The following is a 6,039-nucleotide window of genomic DNA, read 5'->3' as shown; positions in this document are numbered from 1 at the left end:
TGATGATAATGATGTTGATGATGTTAATCGTAATAATGATGAAATTGATGAAAACCAAACGGAAAACGTGGGCAATTGTATCCAGTTGATTGATCGTAAAACGATAATATTGTTGTAGATTAGGTTCCAGAATCCAAATCGTATCGAATTATTATTTTTTGTCGATGATGACGATTGCAATGATGATCCTGATGATGATGATGATGATGATGATGATGATACGGATCTGGATGACGATTCGCCTAAACTAATCGATTGTGATCGAGTATCAACATTGAATACTGGATACACTTGCCCTTGTCGTTGTTTGGGTATCGATAGTCGTCGGCAATCGCCGAATAAAAACGAATGGATTTTGGCGAATATGGTTGTAGCTTTTTGTATATTTTTAGAACTAACTTCATAGAATTTAATTTATACGCATGTATGGATTCAATACTTACATACATGCATGTATACACAATTATTTTAGGTTTTTGATCAAACCATTCACATTAACAACGATAAATCAGTACTATTATCATTCATAAATAAACATCGATTGAATGGAATACATTTTTGAATAACAATTACATGATATTGTTGATGTTGAGAATCGGATCACAATTTCCTTCCGGTGCTTATGATGATAATATATGTTAAGTCCTGTAAATAATAATAATAAAAAAATAAACATGAATAACATTTTTATTAGATAATTATGTTAGCAAAAAAAAAAAAAAATAATAATAATAAAAAATAAAAATAAGTAAAGCTCTTGAACATTTAACAACAACAATTTCAAGGAATTTGATCAACTCTTAAACAAAAATGAAAAACAAACAAAAGAAAAAAATAATGGTATGAATAACCCAATTAGCACCAAAGTGAATAGTTACTCCTACGATCAGAAAAAAATGTTGTTGTTTTTTGATAATAATAATAATGTGTAGGCGTATATGTGAAATGTTTGACCAATGAAATAATGCTAAATCAACAATGAAATGCTATCCGGTGTCAGTGATAAAAAATTTTTTTGGTGATTTTTCATTTTTGTCAAAAAAAATGATTAACCAAAAGCTTTTTCAATTGGGGGAGTGTGATGGAGATGGAAATATATGGACAAATATGGAATGAATTATGATAGTTGTCATCGTGTTTCAATGATAAAAAATTGTTCAAGCTCAAAATGACAAATGAATAAAAATGAAAAAGAAATCAATTAATTCACAGTGGTAGTAGTAAAAAAAATCGGTTATCCTAGAATGATGACCGATTTCAATTTAATTCAGATTTGGTTAGATAATCAAAGTAATCAATCTTTTGTGGCCATTCAGTCAGACATGTAGGTAGAAAAGGTAGCAAGACCGGTACCGGCTATTTCATGTACGTTGTGTTTGGTTAGATTTAATTTAGATTTATGTTCCCACACAAAGATGTCATGCCTATACAGTAAAAACAACAGAAAAAAAAACATTAAATACACAGCAAGATACTCAAGAAAAAAAGAAAGAATTTCTTTGGTTTTTTTCAAAATTAGTAAAAAAAGGTCAATGGTCGGTTCTTGAACACAAGGTTCTCGGGTCTTTTGAATAAATTATAGTCAATTGATGATTCTAATGATTATTCAGTTCATGGTAGCTACCGTCGGATGGCGGTTTACTAATAGAATCGATTATAATGGACCACCAATCAAAAAAGAAAAAGGAAAAAAGATGATACGATAAACATACGAATTGTGGCCATATGGCTAAAATTAATGGCAATGATCATTAAGATAAAGATGTACATTCATGAATGTAAAACGCTTCGTATGGAAATTATGGTAGTGTTGACATCATGTCGACACGACATTAACTTATACCACAGAAATTATTTATTCAATGATGACCTAAGCGAATAGATTTTAATCATCAAAAAAACAATTTTAGATAGACAGATTGATAAGTAGAGCCATGACCAGATTTTATTCCATAGATAAATCCTGTCAAAACAAATGTTTTTTTTTCTCGGGCCAAGGGGCCAACCAAATTGCATATTCTAATGACATCATGTTTGTTTGATTTAATATTGCAAATCTCTTCTCAATGAAGAATGAAAAAAGCAACTGAAAACAGTAATCATTTTTGAACCTAGGAAAAAATTGAAACACAGCAGCAATGCAACCAAAAGTAGATATGAACACATTCGTTAATGAAAGATAAAAAAAACAAGTTTATAACATCAGGTAAACAAGTTCGCCAAATTTTTTACTTGTTTATTAGAGCTTAATGGCCAGATTTTGTTTTTTTTCTTGTATTTGCTTTTCATCCAAAGTTTTCTTTGTTTTTCTTTGTTTGTTTGCATAGAAATGGGGAAAAAACATTGAAGAAAAAAACTAAAACCAATATGGGAGAAATAGTCGAATAGATCACCATCAATTTTTTTGGCCACAAAATGTCCATCGTTTCATATTTTTTTTTCTTGGAAAAATATTCGATTGCCATAGAAAAACAGCAAATTTTTAGATTCGGGTGGGCCATTTTTTTTGCTATCATCATTAGTTCTAATTTTATTTCGATTCGATTTTATTGATTACCTACCATCACAAGAAGCTTTAGGGGTCAAAGTAAAACCAAAAAAATTAAAAAAAATCCGACAAATCAATCATCAATGAAGAATCTATGACCTATGAAACTAGTTATCAAGTGATGATGATGAAGACATCAAACAAATTGAAAATGGTTTTTTTCTTTGAACAATTTTTTAAGTTTTATTTTTTCCATATAATATCATAATGTGAAGATGAAGATGAAGAAAAATTCATTATTCAGGTGCCAATTCTCTTCAGCCCCTCACCCGAACAAAAAAAATGCGAAAAAAAAACTTTTTTCTCGTTTATGTTCAAAGCACGAGAGAGAAATGAAGAGATTTACGGAGACAAATAATATCTATAATTCCCAATATGCGTGAATGCATGAATAAGACGAAATAATCAAGAAAGAAAAAGCAATAAATTATCTTCTTATTCAGCCAGACAGTATTGCTTATTTGAAATTATGGATTTATATATTAATTATGTGTGTGTGTGCGTGTGTTTGTTTGTGCAAACATTTTAAGATTCATGGGAGAGAGTAAGTGAGTGAAAGAAACTCTCAAAGATCTCAAAGATTTGAAAGTTTTGTAGCGTTGCAAAACGCATCAGCAAACAAACTAACTTTGTCTAACTAACAGATGTCTTTATATTCGATTTTTATTAATATTCAAATAAGTAACTGAAATAAAGACATACATTAACTTTATCCGGTTTTTTCACCATTTGAATCGTACGAAAACAAAGGAATGATAAGAAAAAAAAACATTTTTTTCTCATTATTATTTGATTACAATATTTATGTAGTAAAGATTCACTATTATTGATGGCAATACAATCAATTTTTTCTCTTGTGCAATCGATACACACGAAAAAAAGACATCAAACAATCAGGTAACCAATCATTCATGTAAAAAAAGTGTCAAATTTTCGGCATATATCATTCGATCAATGTCCAGACTTTGATGTAAGTATGACATACAACAATTTGTATGTGTTTTGTGTTTGTGTGTGAATATTTTCGGCATGTATCAAATACCATTTAATTTTAAAGGTGAAAGTGACATTTGAATTGACTAATTGTGGACAAAAAAAACTTATTATGATTGTATGGTTGAAAACAGTAGCCATGATTGACACACAATACAACTAATCAGACAAAACAAAACAGAATATAACAACAACAACAAAAAATGTCATAAAACTGCCATAATAAATGATTGAAAAAAATCAACAAAAAAAAAAACCGCCAGGTCACCATCATTTAAGATGGAATTTTTTTCTATTCTTTAGTTTGTTGTTTATTTCGAATTTCATCCAAAAGAATCGAATTCATAATTATAATGATCGAAATTCTAAGCTTGTCGCGACTAAATTGATATTTTTTTTTACACCAGCCTTTCTCAAATACTGTTGTTGGGTTTATGTTTCATTTGTTTGCATTGAAAATTTAATTTTTATTTTTTTCCTAAGCTTAAAAAAGTCAATAAAAACAAATAAATCAATGATATTGGATCGGTTCGATTGAATTTCTGGCCAACATCTATGGTGTGATTTGTTTTGATTGCTTCGTATGAACGAAAAATAACAAACAAATAAAATGTGAAATATATCTCCAAAGACACCCATAGTGAATGAGAAAAAAAACGTGACCAATACAAAACAAACGAATGAGTCGAATCAAGAATTCAACAGAAAAAAAGTTGAAAATTTCTTTCCATTCTATGTAAATATTAAAAGAACTGTTTTTCTTAGCATTTGTTTTTGCGATTAATAGATTTTAGAATTCAATTTGAATGGTCATCATCATCATTATCATCATTCTATTCTTGACTTTGAACAAGTCGTTATGCTAATTCGAAAAAAAACAACAACAACAAAATGGCTACAATGAACATTTACCTTCATTTTATCCATAAATTAATGATGCATTGAAAAAGGTCAAAAGTCAAATTTCATTAACCTCATCATCATCATCATTGAATATGCACAATGACAATGATGATTTTTTTTTAAGTAAACGATAATCGAATGTAAAAGATAATACATAGACAGGTAATAGACAGACAAAGATTGTTGGTATAGTTACCGCATCAACTCTCACTCATTTCAATTCTTGCCATCTTGCTATTTAGATTTGAATGAAGTCAAAAAAACAACAACAACAAAAGTTTATGTAAACAAACTTAAAGAATGAAAGAGAGACTGAGAAAAAAAAGTCAAAAGTCAATCAATATACCCACTGAATACAGAAATCAACCTGAAAAAAAATATTTCCGATTCTAGTCACATACAACACACACACACACAGAGAGAAGGGATGGAAAAAAGAGAGATTATTAATTGTTCTTGTCTATTGTTATTGAAAGATTCAATGACTGATTTGGCTTTGTGAGGTTATATAACAACAATCGGATGAGAAATGTAAACAGTAATTCTTTGATAAAAAAATATCGTGATCAATATGAAAATGGAAATTTTTTTCTGTCTCTCTCTCTCTCTCTCTCTCTCTCTCTCTTGATAGTTAAAAGGCTAATAAATATTCTGATATTTTTGAGGTTGTTGGTATGTCTTTTCCTCAATGTTTTATAGTTTAAAGATAAATCATTAGGAAAAAATAATTAACCATTTGAAAATCAATTGAAACATCGACACAGTAGTGGAAACAAACACAAGGTGGTCTTATTTTTTTTGAAATATCTTTTCAATGTTAGATAATTTTCAAACACGATAATCAATCAATTGAATCGATTCTGGCGAAAAAAAGAAGAAAAAACTGTCGTAGTTTATTGTGAAAAGGTGTATTTTTGGCAATCGAGAATGCCCTTGGAGACTAATCAAGTTTCAATATAATCATATTCATGCATTTCTTATTCAGAAAATCAATATGTTTATCTAGCTCGATAATTCGATTCGATTAAGATTGAATTATCATTCATTCTTATTCATCATCGCATAGGATGGCTAGATTTAAAGATCAATGAAATAAACCATCCTCCTCACAACAATTGCCATCACCATTATGAATGTAACAATTTTTTTTATTATTCGCGAATAGTTGACAAATTTTCTATATTTTTTAATCCAATGAATCAATAGACCAGTGATTCTCAACCAGTGTGCCGCGGCACTTTAGTGTGCCGCGAAATTCTGAAAATGCAACTGTTATATATTCAAAAATTCTAAAATTGTGCCGCGACAACAAAAAGGTTGAGAATCACTGCAATAGACAGAACAAATACCAAAGTGAACACAATTGATCAACAGAAAAAAATCAACAGTTTTTTTCTCTGCATTTTCTCTCATTCACAATTCGAAATAAGTAAATAAGCTGTAATGTCATTGTGTGTGTTAACAATCAAATAAATTAATTTTATCCTGATTTAGATGCTGATGATGATCGGATTATCGATTATTTCGGGGGAATTTGTAACAATTTTTGTTGTTGTTGTTGTTGTTGAATATGGCGGTTATAAAATCTGTATGGT

The sequence above is a fragment of the Dermatophagoides pteronyssinus genome, unplaced genomic scaffold (genome assembly GCF_027571235.1).
Source record: "Dermatophagoides pteronyssinus isolate colony J.1.1.1.1 unplaced genomic scaffold, Derpt_VIB-CSIC_2022.12 sq0002, whole genome shotgun sequence".
NCBI lineage: Eukaryota > Metazoa > Arthropoda > Arachnida > Sarcoptiformes > Pyroglyphidae > Dermatophagoides > Dermatophagoides pteronyssinus.
This window is presented reverse-complemented; position numbering follows the sequence as displayed.